The 20,485-nt window shown below is 39.9% G+C and overlaps 1 protein-coding gene across 5 annotated transcripts in view; it reads right to left on the bottom strand.

Moving 5' to 3' along the window:
* Positions 1-18,905, bottom strand: part of MEF2A (myocyte enhancer factor 2A) — a 172,112-nt gene extending 153,207 nt beyond the window's left edge. Inside the window, exon 1 of one of the 5 annotated variants that reach the window (XM_060096904.1) lies at positions 18,373-18,905. The gene's annotated coding sequence lies outside the window, so the exon portion shown is untranslated. The remainder of the gene's footprint in view (positions 1-18,372) is intronic. The other 4 variants (XM_060096908.1, XM_060096906.1, XM_060096905.1 and 1 more) reach the window with 4 other exon arrangements.
* Positions 18,906-20,485: the final 1,580 nt, after the last annotated feature.

Below are 20,485 nucleotides of genomic sequence, written 5' to 3'. Positions count from 1 at the left end.
AGAAAGGCAAACACTACATACAGCAAAAGCCAAATGAGAAGTTTTGGAATATATTTGCAATCATTTAATATGACTCTAGAATTGAAAACGATACTACTAAGGCCTTAAAAGAATAGATTTATAAACATATAAAAAGACTAAGCCACAAGAAACAATATCTTCATGCCAGTTAATTTCACAGAAGCAAGCATTTAAGAAAGAAAGTGATTTCAAGCACACATAAAACTAGGGACTGTTCCAATTACAGGAGGTAAAAAGATGACACAAATGTGAGTAGGTGTGAACAAAAAGAGCAAAGCAGGGTGTAGGATGGATAGATGGGCAGAACACAATTATGCGCTACCTTGAAAACAGGAAAACATTTGAATTTAATATGACAAAAAATACACAAATAAGAGAAAGGCAAGACTAATCCTGTCAAGTGGAATAATGCACAATTCCAGCCTCAGCGTTAGGTAAGGTTAAAAAGCTGGGTTCTTTTACAATGCCCACTAAAACACAACCTATTGCATTCTTAGCCAGCAAACAGAGAGGATAGCATTGGGTGTTACAATGTGATAGCATACTAATGCCAGAAATGCCTATTTTCCCCCATGCCCTTCCACCTCCATCTATATCTCCCAAAGTACCCATTAGGTCCAAAACGTCTCTTCACACAGCCTCAGTTCTTTTTTAAAAAATAAAAAAGCAAATAGCTTTACTGAGATATAATTCACATGCCATACAATTCACCCATTTAAAGTATACACCTGAATTTTTTTTATATTCACAGGAATGTGCAACCATCACCACTAATCCCAGAACATTTTCATCACCCTTAAAAGAAACCTGTACCCATTAGCAGTCACTCCCCATTCCCTATGCCCACCCCACACCCCAGCCCTAAGCAGTGAGGCATCTTTTTGTCTCTATAGAATTGCCTATTCTGGACATTTCATATAAATTGAACCATATAATATATAATCTTCCATGACTAGCTTATTTCACTTAACAATGTTTTCAAGACCCATCCATGTTGTGGCATGCATTCATACTTCATCCCTTTTTATTGCCAAATAATATTCTACCGTATGGAAATACCACATTTTATTTATTCATTCATCAGCTCATGGACATTTCTTTCCACTTTTTGCCTATTATTAGTAATGGTGCTATAAGTACTGGTATACAAGCTTCTGTGTGGGTATATGTGTTTATTTTTAGCTTCTACTCTTATAATAAAATAACTTAAAGTGTCTTCACATTTTCTTTTCTATCATCCTACTTCATTATGGTATCTAACATCTTCCCCATAACAATACGCATACCGGTGGTTATGCCACAAATAACAAGGCATTTTAGGTAAATTACTAGTTCCTATTTTATTTTCCCAAATAATTTATCACCCCCCAATCTATAATCAGCAACCATACTGACAGCGTTCACATTGATATTTAATATTTATTACATGTTCTGATAATGCTATCATTCATCAAGTGGAGGATGTAAAATCTCAAATGCTGAAGTTCCATTTGTTCAACACGCCTCAACCCAAACTAAGGGCTAACACTCCTAGTATTCCTTGTCAGGCATATAGTTACTGGAACCTATCATTTTTACAGTCCTCAACCACCTACACCCCAATAACAAAAAGTATATTTTGTCCACAAAAAAAAAAGTTCAAAAACGAGCACACTTTAAAATGTGACACTAGGCACTTAACATAAAAAATGGTCAAATATACATCACTTTGGTTAAAGTCTGGTAAGATGGCAAAGTGTGTCAAACAGATGTCCATATTAATAAGGATGTTGGCCAGAATCTAGAAAAAGCTTGAACACCATATTTGCGATATTCTGCAACTTCCTAAAGTTTTGAACTGGAAGAGGCCTCAGAGGTCTTTTTAGAAACACAAACTCTAAAACTTAACAGAAATGAAATGGAATCCAGGAGTAATAACCCAGACTACCAGTCTAATCCGCATCAAAATAGGATTCTACCCATTTCAAACAAACAAATACTAACAACAAAAATATCTGCACTAATGGAAAAGAAGAAATCCAAACAACCCTAAAGTTATCCTGAAAGACGGATACTATAACTTGGGATTTTTATTGCAAATAATTTGATACTTCTAAAGTACTGCTTTGAACCGTAAAATAGAGAGAGGGGGCTTCAGATTATCCTCATAGTACTACCTTTCCTTGCATTCTGGTATGCCTTCTTAAGTGGAAGAGAATTGGGAAGAGTTAAAGCTACTGCCCTAAGAACTATATACATCATCTACTACTTGTTACACTGACAACAAATACTAGGATAGTTGTGGCAATTATAAATCACTGTAACATTTTACTTCCCTGCTAAGTAGATGCATGGGAGTCCATGTGTCAAAATTTCATCTACTGTATCTCACAGCAGAAAAAATGTTGAGAACTACTGTTCTAGACCAGCAGTGTTAAAGACTTTAAGTTCAGTCCAAAACCTTAGTTCAGCACAAATCCTCATGTAAAATCTAGTGTCATTTGAAAGACAGAAACTTAATAGATTACTATATATTTACTGAGAATCTACATGAAAAGAATGCAAGAACGACTAAGACACAAGCATAAAAACCTTCAATGCACTGTGTATACACCTACTCCCTTTATTATAAGGTCAAACACGGTAAGTACAATAAGACAGATACAAAGTACTATGAGGATTTCAAAAGAAAACTCTTCTAATTGGAAGGAATCAGTTCCTTATGGAAAGCACAGCATTTGGCCTGACCTGGGAAAGGAGATCAAGAAGTGAGATACAGAGGAGAATGAGAAGAGAATAATCTATCTTTATTCATGTCTTCTACTTGAAAGGCATATATTCCCACCAATTTCCTTCAAACAATCAAATTAAGAATGAGGCTAGCACTGTCCTTTTAAACAAGTGTTGTTGAGCATTATTCTTTAAGGAACCAAGCTTTATTAATAAGGAAGGACATAATGTCATCTTTGTTATCTTGTTATACGGGCATATTAAAGACGGCCCTGGTCACTTCCAAGCTTAGAAGACTTTTCAACAGCTCTTCCTTAGCTGAAGAACAAGTCCAAACTGCTCAACATCCAACGTGCTCTACAATCTGGTCTCAAGCTCTCTTTCCCATTTTACCATCTTCTACTTCTGAAACACCCTCCAATCTAGCCAAACTGTGTCCAATACATACCTCTCACTTTTCTGTTTTAGTTCTTTTGCTTTGAGCAAAAGATTTCTCTATGTGAAATACCTTTTCTACACCTCTGACAATAAAACCTGACATCCAGCTTAAATATCAATTCTTCCATGAAGCATTCCCTGGTCACTTCTGAACTCTTCCTTCCCTGAACTCCCTAATCCATGCCTTGTGTCTAAGATTTACACATCACTTGGTAATTAATGTAGCATAGTAATTAATGGGGGTTTTACCCTTTCTACACCATTACCTACTAGAAGCAAAGAGCTATATCTTTTTTTTTTTTTTTTTTTTTGCGGTACGCGGGCCTCTCACTGTTGTGGCCTCTCCCGTTGCGGAGCACAGGCTCCAGATGCACAGGCTCGGCGGCCATGGCTCATGGACCTAGCCGCTCCGCGGCATGTGGGATCTTCCCGGACCGGGGCACGAACCCGTGTCCTCTGCATCGACAGGCGGACTCTCAACCACTGCGCCACCAGGGAAGCCCAAAGAGCTATATCTTAAATGTGTTTATATTTCTGCATCAACAACACAGAAACAATAGTTAAAGTAGTAAAAATAGAAAAGGAATAGAGTCCAAAGGAAGGGGTAAGGGAGCAGAGCAATGGACGTTGCTTTGGGGCTACCATATTTACCAGCTGAAAGAAAAGGGGTAGGGCAGTAAAAAGAAATTGTATAGAGAGCCTGTCAAGTCATTACTTAAGACTTGGGGAAGCTACGAAAGAAGAAATGAAAGCTCATATATGAGGTTCCTAAGACAGACAGCTGGGCATAGGTACTGACTGCCTTTAAACACCATTAAAAAGCCAGGTGGAGAATTCCAAAAAAACATCATTAATAGCAAAGGTTTTAATATATATTATGAAAGATTTCTGATGCTTAAAGTCAACAGGCCTTTTAATTTTGGTTTATATTTTTAAAAAGAAATGTATGACTAATGGAACAAGTCAATTTCTACTCCAACAACGTAAAACACTGACCAAAAAAACCTGTTAATTCTAGGGAAAGAAATGCTTAAAGGTAATAAATATTTTAAGCAACTAAATTCTAGAAACCAAGCATAAAGAACTTCCACACATAACTCCAACTTTATGTTAAATTTCTCATGTTAAAAAGACATAGATGTAAAGCATATAAGACAAAGAACCAATTAACTTCAACTACAATCAACAGATACAGTGCCATCTTATTAAACACAATAAAAGTGTACAGCCAAGAAATAACACGACACCTACAATTTATTGTAATCAAAGGACAACAGTTCAATCATAAAATAAAACTGAGAAAGCCAAAAGAGTAGAGAAAGAAAGAGAAGAGATACAAGTAGTTTAACTTTCAAAGAAGTTCACATCTATCAGATCAATTTCCAAGTTTAGAAGTTAACTTTCTAAAAAAAAAAAAAAAAAAAAAAAAAAATCTACTATCCTACTAACAGAACCAGCAAGGAAACAAATAGAATGGTAAATAAACTGTGAAGTAGTCATACAATGGCATGTGAGGGCATGGAAAATAAATGGACTTTAGCTACACGTACTAATAGTATCCTGCTTAAGAATATAGGCCAAGAGAATAATAACTACAAATTCTTAATAATTCTTAATCCTGGGGTTAGAGATAGAAATAAGACTGTGAATGTTCACACAGGGGACTTCAACAGTACTGGTAGTTTTACTCTTTCAGTGAGGTAGTAGATCCACAAGTGAATGTTTTATTATTCTTTATATACCATTATATTTTTTATATATTATTTACATCTTCACCTCTAAGTGTAAAAAATTTTATTAAAAATGATTTAAATTCCCAAAAAAAGTTACCTTTTCTGAAAACTTCACATATTAGATTGTCATTAGAGTAAGGAAGTACCAAAGAAGTGCTGGGCTGAATACAGACCTATAACTCATTCATGTTATAAATAAAACCAAAGCATTTCCAATATACATTACAGAAATAAATATTTGAATTAATAACCTTTACAGAAAAAAGCACTTAAGCGGGCCTCCCTGGTGGCGCAGTGGTTGAGAGTCCGCCTGCCGATGCAGGGGATACGGGTTCGTGCCCCGGTCTGGGAGGATCCCATATGCCGCGGAGCGGCTGGGCCCGTGAGCCATGGCCGCTGGGCCTGCACATCCGGAGCCTGTGCTCCGCAACGGGAGAGGCCACAACAGTGAGAGGCCCGCATACCGCAAAAAAAAAAAAAAAAAAAGCACTTAAGCCTCTTGCAATAACCTAGAACCTGCATTTACATGCTAGCAGAATGAAGCAAGAGTATTTAAATTGGTTTATATCTCCTACAGGGTATTTTCTAACATTTCTAGCTCACCAGTGTAAGTTGACTACCTATGTCTTTTCTTACTAAAACCTTTGTAGCACTGATAGCGTAAGTCAATAGATTCCTGCTCCCCCTCCCCCAAAAGTAGACACTTTAGTGAGGACAATGGTGGTAGCATTATCTAACTAACTAAAAATACTCCCCCTAAACCATATGAAAAAACAAGGTGGAAAAGGAAATCCCACACAAAACCAAGCTTTCAGCATAGCCTAAAGACAAAAGAAAAAAAAAAGTTCTCTATGAATGGAAACAGAAAAATCACCAAATCCCAGTACTTGACTAATCTCCCAAGCTGTCACTCCACCCCCACTCACCACAAGACTTGGTGCCAGCAAACAGGCCTAAGGGTCATTTGCAAGGACCACCAAAAATATTAAACCCACCCTAAATCTGGGAAAATGGGCAGATCAGAATACAGTGTAGAGGGAAGGAAGTTCAAACTTCTGGTGATTTAAAGAACAGGTGCCATTTAAAGCGCTAGCCACCATGTAAGGGGGCACAACCTTGAAACACATGGCCTCTGGGAGAAGACAGGCAAAAGGAAGGAAAGAGTGTCCTTTGGCAATTGGATGGTAAAGGGAAAAAGAAAAAGGGGAAAATTTAAGGTCCTGCAAGGCCAAAAAGAATCATAAAATTGGAAGTCTCACAACCCTTCTCTCCAACCATTAAAACAAACAAATAGGAACTACTGAAGTAACAGGACTATTTTATACTGACAGAAAAGGGCACCATTAAACTAGGAATACTGTAAAACCCCCCAATATCACAAAAATGAACAAAAGAAAAGTGAAATCCAGAAAATCAGGAAACAGATTTTGACATATCATGTGAGGAAAACCTACCAAAAACAACCTCAAAGCAGCAAAAACTCTGTAAGTCAGTATTCCAAATAGAATTAAATATATTCTGTTAATATATTATTCCTAATATATTAATAATTGGATTAAACATATTCAAACAAGCATTTGAGGATATGAAAACCACTTTGAATCAGACAGAAACTAAAAAACTAAAAACAAAAATGAGAAACTTAAAAAGCTGACTGAATTCAAAAAAGAAATAGAAAAAGATTATTGCAGAAATGAAGAATAAATTGCAAGGCACCCAAGGGAGAACTGACTCAAATGAAAATGATCTACCGCAGTCCATAACATAACAGCATGTGTTATGAGCCACATCCATCCACATCTGGTGCTGTTTCATTTGATTTCAGATAACTCTCAATCCATCACTTCACAATAACTCACAAGCCACAACCTTTCCAAAACTCACCTACATAAGCAAACTTCATGTCTTTTTCATAGCAAAGAGCCATATTTACTCTTTATGTAATACGTAACCATTTAACATGTTTAACAGCATGACTGCTGTTTTAAATACGTTTATTAGGTTCCTATCTTTTCTCTTTACTGTGTCACTGACAACGTTTCTGAGTATTGTTTTCCTGGCTCCATTGATGCCATGTACCCCATGGTCTTTATTATACAACTTTTCATCGCACAGTGATTTTCAGGAACATGCCACGTTATAGTAGAAGTGACTGTATATGTATAATTATATACTAACCCACACATATATATATGTGTGGGTTAGTATATACACACATATTTCTTAGCTCTGCTGAAAAGGCCTAGAAACAATGACACCCCAGGAGCAATGAGCACACCTAGCACCCAGATCTTGGTTTCTAAATGCCATCCTCCAACGAAAGGAGCCAGGGCTCCTCGGAAAAGAGGATGATTCCAGGATTGGGAAAGGTAAAATACAAGATGAGTCTGGAGCAATTAAACAGTCTCCTGCTTTGTTTAGAAAAAAATGTTTATTGTTTGGTTTTTTTTTTTTTGCTTTTTTGTTTGCTTGTTTGTTTAACTTAAGACAATCTTATTGAGACCACAGTATCTGAAATTTCTCACTTCTAGTTTCCAAGATAAAATGCTGAAAACCTTAAGATAATCTAAAACAGGGTGCTCTGCCTTAGGGCAGGCATACCCTTAGGCTTTTTTAAATAGATAAATCCTCTCTGTTCCCGGACCACTACATACCTTCACTTCCACTCCACTTCAAACACCCATTCCATGGGCAACTCCTTAGGCCTTGTCATTAACAGGAACTGTTTCATTTCTGAGAGTAAGTTATACATCCCACTCTCTGACTATACCCTCTTTATCCATCTAGGCACTCTATCACAAGTAAATTCATCATCTTTCTCTAAAACCTAAACCTCTGCTTGTGCTTCCTATTTCAGTAAACCACCCATTCATTCCCTCAGTTGCCCAAGCCATAAACCTAATCATTACCCTTAACTCTCTCTTTCACCTTCCACAAGCCCTCCATCACTGAGTCCTTTCATTCTACCTCCTATATATTTCCTCAAACCCAACTATTTCTTCAATCCTCATCCCATTACCAAAGTCCAGGCATGCATTCATTCATTCATTCATTCGTTCATTCATTTATGGCTGAGTTGGGTCTTTGGTGCTGCACACGGGCTTTCTCTAGTTGCAGCAAGTGGGGGCTACTCTTCTTTGTGGTGCGCTAGCTTCTCACTGCAGTGGCTCCCCTTGCTGCGGAGCACGGGCTCTAGGCGTGCGGGCTTCAGTAGTGTGGCTCGCAGGCTCTAGAGAGCAGGCTCAGTAGTGGTGGCGCACAGGCTTAGTTGCTCCGCAGCGTGTGGCATCTTCCCAGACCAGGGCTTGAACCCATGTCCCCTGCACTGGCAGGCGGATTCTTAACCACTGGGCCACCAGGAAAGCCCTGCCTACCAGTTGTAACTCTCTCTGAAGAAGTCTACACAGTGCAATCAGTATCACCTTTTAAATTAATTTCCTCCCAGACTTAAGATGCTTAAATTTTCCCTAAAATAAAGTACAAACTCCTTAACACAGCTTAAGGGCTCTTCATAATCTGGTCCCTATTTATCTCTCCAATCTAATCTCTCTGGCACTGCCTGATCCATCCATAGTGTACTCTTTGAGTTTCTCCAAGCAACCCAAGGTCCTTAAGTGTATCTCTTGCCCTTAACAGGTCTAGTAAACTCTACCTACTCTCTTCACAAGGCTAAGTCCTATTCACTCTTTAGACTTCAACCTAAGTTGAAAATGTCACTTCCAGTGGAATAAATTTTCCTGGCTTCCCTGAAACTGGGTTAATTGCCCCTTCTATGTGCTCCTGTAGCACTCTGCACTATACACATCAAGCACATAGCAAAGTGAATTATAAACCTATATGTATCCAAACTCCCATGTGACTGTGAAAGCCATGCCTTTTCACTTATTCCTCATCACCTAGCCCCGTAGACTGAATGAATAAGATAATGAAAATCAAACTGTGAAATTGCCAAAGTAACACAATGTTTACAAAGAGTTAGAACCCAATGACTCCTGGCTCAGTAGCACAATATTCTTTCCACTATACTTTGTATCACTTAATTTCACTTTCATAAACAAGTCAACGTTAATTATATATAAAGCATGTAACCTAGACTTTAAAAGGATCTAGATATCTCACTATAATTAAAGTGAAGCCCAGAAAGGGCTAAAGAACAAAACACCATAAAACAGCAATGTCAAGATTTGTCATTGTGATTTTCTTTAATTATATACTTTAATCTCAAGAATTAGGTTTTTAAAATTTTTAAGTTGAAAAACTTTTAGATGTTTCATTACTTCAAGGTTAACAAAGTTAGTAAAAACAGAACAAATGAATCACCAATTCACTTAAAAGTTTCCACAAAATTACCTGAAATGTTACAACAAAACACAAGAAGTTAACTATGGTGTAAGAGTAATAAAGATAATATTGAGTCATTATTATACTTATACATTATAAACCACCTATGGGTACCCATCATGCTCAAGGCACTATGAAACATATTCACTGAACATACAAAGAGATATAAAACAGGACTCCTGTTCCCAAGAACCTTAAACTAAGTTTTGGAAATCAAGACCCAACCATCACAGAATTAAACAGAAAAATTACATGACAAATTATTCACTTAAACTGTTAACAGTTTCAAAAGAAAAGATTCTGTGCTGAGGAGTTCCAGGAACGTAAAGAAAAATTACAATCTACTGCTTGAGCAATCAGCATAAACTCAAAATTTCTCAGCTTGGTCAGCTGAAAAGGCTCTGAAACAATGATATTCCAGTATCAACGAGCATACCTACTGCCCAGTTCTTGACTTCTAAATACTCTTAACCCAATGAAAGAAACCAGGACTCCCTGAAGAAATGGCTGATCCTAGGACAGCTGCAGGAAAAGCAGAAGATGAGTCTGGAATACCTACTGTCCCCAAAGTAAGGAAGTGCTCCAAAAATGATAGAAACATGTCAAAACAATCAATGAGTTAAGTTGAAGGAGCTCCCACTGACCAAATCTGAGTTAATTTGGAACATCGAAATGAATACTGACAGGGGACTTGCCTGGTGGCACAGTGGTTAAGAATCTGCCTGCCAATGCAGGGAACACAGGTTCGACCCCTGGTCCGGGAAGATCCCATATGCCACGGAGCAACTAAGCCCATGCACCACAACTACCGAGCCTGCGCTCTAGAGCCCACGAGCCACAACTACGGAAGCCCATGCGCCTAGAGCCCGTGCTCCGCAACAAGAGAAACACCGCAATGAGAAGCACGTGCACCACAATGAAGAGTAGCCCCTGCTTGCCACAACTACAGGAAGCCCGTGTGCAGCAACGAAGACCCAACGCAGCCAAAAAGAAATAAATATTTTTTAAAAATGAATACTGACAGGTGATAGAGTATAACCTACTTCATAAAAAAAAGAATCTATAAACTTATACTGATATTAAATAAGCAATGAAAAGGAAAAGCTCTAATTTACAATTGAATAGAAGGCCGACTAACAAATGTAGAAGGAATAATAGAAAAACACCACTTTGAAACCGCTGTGTAATAACTGATTCAGGCAAGAATCATCAACAAATGCTAAAACCATTATGTGAACATTCTGGGGGAAGACAGAGTATTCACACAGTCTCAAAGGGTCTCCCCAAAGATTATTCAACAGTAACAAAGGGGACAATGAAAACTTTTACATGGAGTTTTCAAACCTTAACTAAGTGATCCAAGTAAACAACAACAATGGGTCAAAGAGACATTATACTGCCTTTTTTTATGAAGGATATATCATCACTTATGTGGTATTCCTGCATCCTACAAAACAAAGGAACTGTACTCTTCAAAACTATTCATGCCAGAGAAAAAAAAACGTTGAAGGATTGTCTCGATTAAAGGAGATAGGACAACTAAAATATAATAAATAACACTGAATTAGAAAAAAAACACTATTAAAGGATATTATTGGCACAACCGAAGAGATTTCAACATGAACTGTATAGTAACTTATTGTATCAATATTAAATTTCTTGAATCCATCATACTGTGGTTATGTAAGAATATCTCTTATTCTTAGACAATATTGCTGAAGCACCTGGGGTAAAGGATCATGATGTGCAAGACCTACTTTCAAATGGTTAACAATAAAAACAATTATAATAGGAAAAAGAAGAAAAAGGAGAAAAGAAAAAAACGAAGAGGAAAAAGATCTACAGAGTGGATTCCTGCTATTACAGCACAATACATGATATGCTGAATGAGATTAGTATGTTTAATATGTGGTTTCCTTGTTAGCAAAGTACATTAATGCAGCATTTTCAATCTATCCCTTGTATGCATCTGTGATGTTCTGCCTCAGATGATATGCCTCTGACTTTAACTGAATAAACTTGAATTTTTGGCATATTCCAGAAGATGTAATCAAGGAGCTTCAAATTATAGATAAAATAAAATAATAATATCTGTTTCCAGAGTTTGGGGCCACTCTGCAAATACAGAGAATCATAAGGCAAATATGCTAAATATATTAACAATCGGTGAATCTAGGTGACAGGTATATGAGTTCACTGTACTAGTCTTGTAACTTTTCTCTAAGGTTTTCCCAAAGCAAAACATTAAAACAACAACAACCTTCTGCCAATACCAAAACTTTACTTTGGGAAAACTGAGCCATTTTTGAAAAACAAAATCTCAACTCGCAGATTCTTTTCTCCCTTTCCCTTCATAATCCATGTGAAAATAAGCTTAACACCATTAAGAAAAAGATTTTCAGCATCAAAATAAACATTTTGCTAAAACAGTCCCCAACTTGCAAACAGGTTATGTTCCAAAAGCTCATTTGTAATTTAGGTATTTAGAATGTGGAATGATCTTCACCATTACAAATAGTTGTTAGGTTCCTAATGCTGGTCACAAAAGCTCTCACAAAATGGAATCTCAGGAAATGATATTATACTTAGGCTCGATAACTCTGGGATTCCTGCCTTGACCCAGAATACATATATTAATATGTACAGGAAATGCACAAACTAGTATTTTATAATCTGGAAAGTACTTTTATAATTTTTAAAGTCTCATTTGGGAAAACTGGTTTGTGTTGGTCATTTCAGTTGATTAGGACAACTTCCACTCAATTCAACATTTACGGAGATTTAATATGTGGCATGACAGACTGGTTGGTACTGAGCATACAGAAAGAGCAACACAGTCTTTGACACAGGAACTCCGCCTAGCAGAAGAGAATGACATCAATTATAATACTTTAAATAGTCCATAATGGATTCTACTCTACAAATAGTGTGTGTATCAAGAACAAGGGAGGAAAACTTTGTCTAAAAACATTAAAATCAGTATCAAGATAACATCTAAGCTACAACTTAAAGGATAAATATGAGCAAGTGAGCATTCCAATCCCTGGCAAAAACATGAATGAAGATATAGATATATTACATTCAGATAATGGAGAAAAACTATAATTAAGCAATAACTAAACAAGATATATACAACTTATACTACGTGTCTTAAAGAAAATAAACAAGATGTGTGACAGAGTAACTAACGGACTGCAACATTAAACAGGATGGTCTGAGTGAGAAAGTGAGATCTGGGCCAAGTTCCAAAGAGTTTGGCCAGGCCAGCCTTATGAAAAGCATCTCAAGCAGGTAGTACAAAAAGTGCAAAAGACCCTAAAAAGGAAGTAAAAAGTTTAAAGAACACTGAGAGGTGCAAGTGGCTGGCATCCAGTGAATGAAGGGAAGAACAATGAGAAGGAGAAAGATCATTCAGGGCCATTCAGGTCGCAGAAAAAAATACAGGCCATTCGAGAGGAATGGGCAGTCACTGCAAGATTTTAAGGAAAAATGACATGACTGAAGTTCTTAAAATGGTTCCTAGGGCTGCTGTGTGAATAAAGAACTTGTGAGGAACAGGAAAAGAAACAAGAAGCCCAGTCAGGAGGCTACTGCAGTAATTCATGCAAGAGATAATGATGCCTTGAAATAAAGAGGTGAAGGCAGTGAAGTCTAAGAGCAGTGGATTGGCTCAAGATAGATTCTGAAGGTACAACATAACGTGTGCATGGGTTGGATCTGAGGTTAAAGAAAAGAATCCGAAATGATATCTTAGGTTTCTGGCTTGAGTCCTGCCATTTATTGAGATGGGGAGGGCCAGCAGAGACACCAGGGTTTGAGGGTAGGAGAGAGAAGGTTGGGGGAGAGGAATAAATAGCTATATCTTAGTCATGTGGTTAACATTATGTTTGAAATCCCAACTAGATTTCCAAGTGGATATCAAGCTCAGGAAAATTCTGGGCTAGAAAAATAAAAGTGGGAGACATCAGCATGAAAATAATAGCCTTTTCAGAGAGGAGCAAATAGCTGGCCTTAACTGGGTCATAGAAACTGAAGAGTTGTGGCTGACAATGAGCCTAGAAAGATAGGATAGAATCATACTATGAAGTGAACCGTGACTAATAATGGCAACAGCAGTAGCGGTAATGATAGTAACAGTAGGAGAAAAAAGTACTGCATTTTAGGTACCAAGGACTGTGCTAAAAGCTTGATAATACACATCTCATTCAATCGTCTCAACAACTCTATAAAGTAAATAACATTATAATCACTATTCTATACACTGAGCCTCAAGAAGACTGAGAAATTGCCAAAGAAAAAGTGCTAGAGTGGGTATTCTAAAACTTGGGCAGTCAGATTTTAGAGGTCAACCTCTTATCTTTTAAATTACTGCCTCTTTACTGATTTTACATGCCTTCAGAGTTTTTTTTTAAAGAAGAATGCAATTTAGATCTGAATCTTAGAAATGTAATTCTAATCTCTATGTAAAAGATGGATTGCTAGGGGTGGGGATAAAAAGTGAGACAAGCAAATACAATATTAGTCAATGCAAGAGCACCTTGTTTTAATAAGCCAACAGCTACAAGTTATCTTACCAGGTTAAATGGAGAGTATCCTTTTGTTTCAAGGGTCACAAATCATACCTCAAACTAATCCAAGTCAAGCTCCACATGCATGCTGCTGGCAACAAAAATAACCTGGTGAAAAGGTCCAGCTCATGCAGTATAAATTTACCACCCACTACCAAAACGTTTCTTAAAACATATAACAATGTAACTTTATTGATGGCTGAATTTAAGTTCATAAGTTAAAGTTTACATTTTTGTATAAGGAAGAAAATAAAATTAGTATTGATTCAAGACAACCATAAAAAGATGTGCCTTGGTTGACAGTTATTAGAAGTCTGATCAGCTAGTGTCTGTTTTTCACCCATGTTAACAATTCCTCTGGCTTTCAGCATCAACAGGTATTAAACTGATAAAGAAGAAAATTATCTGCTGTCATACACCAATATTCAAAAATCTGGTATTCCACTTCATAAGCCAGCTAATTTTCTTAACTCATATGCTTATGATTTCATCTTGAGTGATTACTAAGATGATTCAATATTAAATACTAAGTTCAGTAAATACCAATTTAGTAAATACAAAAATATTAAAATCAGTAAATAACATATATCTATATAAATAATATAGTATTTATTCAATATGTGCCAACACATATCCCGTGCCATGCATGAGACTTATTAACAAATGAGCTTATACTTTCAATTATAATAAACTGGACACAGGATCCATTTAACATAGAGTACACAGATAAACTATACACAGATAAAGCACACCTAAATAAAATAATTTAGTTCCACCAAGCAAGTAAAATGAAGAATAAAAAATTAAAATTACCAACTAAAGAAAACCTATTTTTTAGATATACCTATTCCAGGTATGTTATAAAAATATTTTCGTAATTTCAAATTTTAAATATCATATCTTAAAGATAACTCCCCCAGATAATTCCTTAAAGACATATTTCAGTGAAAAATAGGAAAGATACTGATATTTCGCTTTTTTTTTTTTTTAATGTAGAGAGATCATGGAAGTTAGAATCCAAAAATGATTGCAGATCAGCCAACTAAACATTTTATGTTTAATCTGACAATGAATTTAAGATGCTGGGATATTTTATCCCAAACAAATATATGAGCATTCTCCTGTATTTATACATTACATTAAGTCCTTTTGGTAATAAACACTAAAGGTACAGGTATTGGGCAGAGTACCTATACAATCTACATAGGAAGGAAGGGATGTATGCAGGAAGAGATGAAGGCAGACGAGGCAATATGCATTTTTGTACATCAAGTCTCAGGGAACGCCCTAGGAACTATCACACCATTATTTCATTTAATTCTAACAATTCTATGGGGCAGGTGGTGTAATTCCTTCCCATTTTACAGAAGACGTCTCATAACTTTGTCAATGGTAGAGCTAGGATCAGAACCAAGATCTGATGACAAAGTCAAGCAGCCTTCCTTTATGAGGACTTGCAAATCAGCACAATGTGTTAGAGTGTTCTATGCAGGAAGTTATCTAACTAGAAGACAGATTTGACTTTCCATATTTACACTTCTCTTATTACTTCAAACATTGAGAGGGCACTCACTTCTCAATTTACTAAGAACGTTCAGAAATTTTCTTTCTAATCTAGAAAAAGGCAATGCTGATCATTTTCAGTCCACAAAGCAGTATTTTCATTGCCCCATCGCTGATAAAAGAAAACTTCAGCTAGACTTTGTAACATTCATATGTACCATGAGTATATCTTCCAAAACAAACAAAAAATAGGTGCATGGTCTGATTACAAGACAGAATATATAAAATAAGAAATGCCCAAAGAAAATCTAGGACCATCATCATTGTGTGTTACTCTAAATTCCTCTTGCCAGACTTTATAAAAGCAGCAAAGGGAGGGAAAAAAAGTGGCTTCCCAAAACCACACTGATAAGCATGCTACTTCCCAGCAACAAATTTACTTATGGCTTCCCCCTCCTAAATCGGAAAACAAATCTACTAAAAAGATTTTATTAAAATATTTCAAACTTCAAAATCACGTTCTAATAAACATTTCCACAATTACTTAACCACTCTCAGAATACACTTAGATATTTCTCTTGGTAACCAAAAAATTAATGAGTGACGACACTGCTACTGCTTGAATATTAATAAAATTAATATTAACCTGCACTTCATTCTTAATGTAAAATACAAAGCAATAATGCAACTGTTTTGAAAAATAAAACATCACCATTCAAAACAACTCATCTTTAAAAGATTATTTCCAGTTGCATTTACAAAATAATCTTTGTCAAACATACCCATTAAGGAAACATAAAAACTCTAACAATATAGAAGATTGTTCTCAATCCCTAATTCAACATGGTGACTTTACAATGATTATTTCTGAGCCCCAAAGAGCTATTTTCCTTCTACTGAGCACTCCCCACCACTCATTCACTCATTGCCCTAAACAATTTTATTGGACTTTTGCTGAGAAGCAATTTAAGGAGTTAACATGATTTTATCACCTTTGCTCCAGTATGAATAAAACCATAGTTTCATATATAACAACAGTGTGAATTAAATGAAAAACCTGTGTTTAGAGAGGTCACTACCATCTCACAATCGTTGACGGCTTTAGTAAATAAGTTTCTATGGAAGCACTCTTCCAACAGAATTATTAAAGCCTGTGTCTGCAAAGTATTTAAATCACTAGTTTTAGTTCTTCAGAGTATTTTCATTTTAACACCATTATCACAAATTTTTACTACGACGCTCTGAGAATTAGAAGTGATTTCAGAATCAGTTAGTGCATCAGCATATAGAACTAATCTTAATGTTTTATATAGCATGTGTTCACTATGTTTGACATAAAGTCTAACTAAAATTGTCTTCCACTTTAGTGAAAACACTTTACTTTTTTCTTAAAAGTTGCCATTCACAGGAAAACAAATGAGTAAAGACTGAGCCTTCCAAAACTAAACCAAAAAAACAAAAAACCCCAAACCAAAAGACGTATATACAAAAGCCATAATAACACAATATAGTTATTTTATCCTCATTTCCTAAATTCACGCTATTAAAATTAATGCCGTTTTTGTGTTTGCAGAAAAATCTTTAAGCTATTTTGTTTAACTTTTCCACAGACTGTACAAGTACTGCCAAGGTAACAGATTTTTAAACTGACAACTGGAGCACTTGGCAGATGCCAAAACAACACAGCTGGATTCTTAAAGGAAAAGTGCTCTTCTGTAATGTACACCTAATTACAGCTTTAGAGAACCTTCTCTCCATACAGTAATAGATACAAGACACAATGAAAACATACTGTGCTAAAACTTGAAAATTTTTAGACAGTATTTGTTTTAAAATACACACACTCTCAACACACCACAGCAGGCCTTTCTAAAAGCACACTTATTGGAATCACAATCGCATTGTAAAATAAAATGCAGGTTAACACGGTACTGCTAGTCTTCAATCTTCACATGGTTCCCTACTGGATCATGACAGAAGGCTCGCTTCTTATCTCAGGAATCAGTCATCAGGTCTGAGGACATTTTTATAGTTACACTTTAAAGGGAAAAAAAACAAAAAACAAAATAACAACAACAAAAAAACCTTGTTTTTCTAATTCAGAAATGCTCATCTTTTCCAAACTTGTTTGCACTATCTCACCTACTAATAAATCGTCACTGATCAAAGACAGATGGAATCGAACTAAAAGGCAAAGTTTCTTATCACACAAAACCTTCCCTGCGAGCCGGGATCTACTTAGATGGACGTCCTGGGTGAGGGCAGCGAGCGGTTCCCTCTGTAGCCCCTTCCCTCCCCGCGACGTCTCCCCGCACGGTCGGGCGTCCGCACCCGCAGGTGCCCCCAGCCCGGGCCACCTCTTGGCCCCAAGTACCGACCCGGCCACTGACATCCACGCACACATCCACACACACATCCACATCCACACACACACACACACACACAGTTCCACTCCGTTAGACCAACCTTCTCCTAAACAGAAGTGGGGGAACTTCTTCGAGTCCAACAACACCGCAAAACGCCCCCCCCACCCCCCGGTAATCCGCTTCGGGGAGACCCCGGCCTCACACTGAAAGATTAAGAAAACGGCCCTCGGGCGTTCCCCTACAGAGAGGCTCCGGGCCCCCAGGGAACTCCTGCAACTTTCAAGGAGGCGACGTCCACCACCGCCCCCCAGCCCCAAACACGGCGCGCGCCCTGGGAGGCTCCTCGCGCCGAGCCTGCGCGGCCGAGCCTCCCTCCACCGGCCCGCGACACCCCTTCAGACCTCGGGCCCGCCCTCGGGGCACCCCGCCCCAACCTCCGCAGGCGCCTTGCCCCTCGCCTCCGACCCCGACGCGACCACCGCTCGCAGCCTCCCCTCACCCCACCCGCCCCGCCGCCGCGCGCCTCGACCCCTGCTCTCTGCCAGCCGGACACCACACCGTCCCGCTGTCCCCGGAGCCCCGCAGGCGCCCCTCCTGGGCCGCGTCGCCCCCCTCCCCGGCGCCCCCAGCCCCCTCGCCGAGACGCCGCCCCTCTGGCCCCGCGGACTGAGCCCTGCCGCCCGCGGCCCTCACCGTCTCTCCGGCGCAGCAGGCGGGCGCACACAAGCCGCAACGGGGGCCCGCCACCAGCGCTCCGCGCCGCCCAGAGCCGCCTCCTTCAGCCCGGGACTCGTCGGGACATCAGCGCACGGATCCCCACACCGGGGCTATTTTTAGGAGACAGGCCCGGGCCAGACCGGAACTCGTTCCTGTCGGCGCGCGTGCGCACTATTTCGACGGTACTCTGTGTCCCTCCGCCAAGCTCGCCTTTTCCTTCACTTCCCTTCGCACCCTCTCTGGCTTCTCCCTCAAGGTTTCTTCACAGAGCTGATTTATCCTCTTGGTGGGTCCTAGAGCACTTGGAGTGGGAAAGACAAGGGTGCGGGCAAAGAGAGTCACACTGTTTGGAAGCGAGCACTACCCCACAAGGACGTGAGGGGCGGACTATGTTTTCTTGTGGGTGAGGAGACGGATCACCCGGCACAGGAAGGAGATGACGGCGGTTTGGCGCCGGGGCTACAGGCTGGAGCTCGCTTCCCTCTGAAGGACCGTGTTCTCCTGGAAGGGATACTGGTCACTTGATGAGGACCCGGGCGCCTCCTAGGGCGGGGCAGCCCGGCGGCGTCGCGCCCTGTAGCCCTGCCTCCCCCACTGCTGCCTCCCTGACCAGCCGTGGGGGCCGGGCTCAGAGCCGCTCCAGAGACGCGGCGCGTGGCAAATCGCCTCGCTTGGCCGCCGGCTCCAGCCAACCCGGGGCGCCGGGGGGCGGGGTCCCAGGGGCGGGGCCGGGGCTCAGGGCGCGAGTCAGTCAGTCGTCCGGAGTCCGGTGCCAGGCGGCGTCCTTCGGGAGGGCCCAGACACCCCCTGCCGGGCTCCCGGAGTGGCTGCCAGACCCCCGCCCCCGGGGCAAGCTTGGCGCCCCAGATCTCCGCTCGCCACGCCCGCGCCCACACCCACATTGCGGTTGGGACCGCACCTGTGCCCTCGCCTGCGCGGCCACGAGGTCACCCTCACTGAGCAAGCACAATTGGGACTCAGGCCCCTGGCGCGCCGAGGCGGCTCGGACCCCGGCCCCCAGACAGTAGGACTTAAAGGGGCCTGGAAGGCTGGAAGGCGGGCGACCCCTTTCCGGCTTTCGACCCCAGCCAAGCTCGCCACGTCCGGCGAGAGACTCAAACTACTGATCTTAACTACTAGTAATAGCTAGTTACTGATAAGCACAGCTAGTATGCCTTGAGCGCTAAACTGTGTGCTGAATAGTTTGCAATATGATAGCTCATCATCCTTACAACATCCCCACAAAGTAGCTTTAGTTTCTATTCCCATTTTACATAGGAGGAAAGGGAAGCTTGAGCGCTAAAGTGACCTTTTGAGGTTACAGCTTAAGAGGAGGGCACTGAGCACTTGAACTCCTGACCACTCTGCATACTGCCTTTTCTGAGAGCGGTTCAAAGGAAATGTATCTGGGGGCTATTGGTTTTTGCCGAGGGAAGTCGTTAGGAGGTGAGCCATTTGTAGTCTTTGCATCATGAAGGCTGCTTGCCTCTGGAGTTTCTACGGCCACGCTGCCTATCTATGCACCCAGAGGTACCTATGCAGTGCATACAAAGCCAAATAATTATTTTCATTTGAAGATGAGAAATTCAGTCGCACAGCGCTTTGCAACAAAGTGATTGGGGTGGGTGAGCAGATGCGCAGAGGCTGTGGTCAGAGGAACTGGGAAGTTACAAAGGAAGCTGGAGACTAACAGGCTTCCTCTCTCAAGGACAAGGCAATGTACTGGGGAGAACCCAACACAAAAGTGACACATAAACACCAGACACTGGAAAATTAACCTGGAGTTGCGCTCAGAGCCCCACAATGTCAGCGTTCAGAGGAGCCCGCAGCAGGGAGGTTTTTTAAAAAACACGTTAGAATTTGGTGTAACTCAGCAAGTCATGTGGAAATGCACACTTTTTAATCTGCCAGAAGCTGCAAAGCCAGCTGGATTTGGCTTCTCTGCTCCAAGAAAATAGAAAAGTTGAACAGTTTTCCTTCAGAAAGGAAAAGGTGAGGTGGGAGGACCATGAGCAATGGCTCCCTTATTCCCACCTGCCCTGGAAGGAGAAGAGGAACAATGAGAACAGACTTTTCTGAAAGAGGTTTT

Source organism: Mesoplodon densirostris, chromosome 4 (assembly GCF_025265405.1).
Source record: "Mesoplodon densirostris isolate mMesDen1 chromosome 4, mMesDen1 primary haplotype, whole genome shotgun sequence".
NCBI lineage: Eukaryota > Metazoa > Chordata > Mammalia > Artiodactyla > Ziphiidae > Mesoplodon > Mesoplodon densirostris.
The sequence above is the reverse complement of the archived record's forward strand: the minus strand, read 5'-3'. Positions and strand labels throughout refer to the sequence as shown.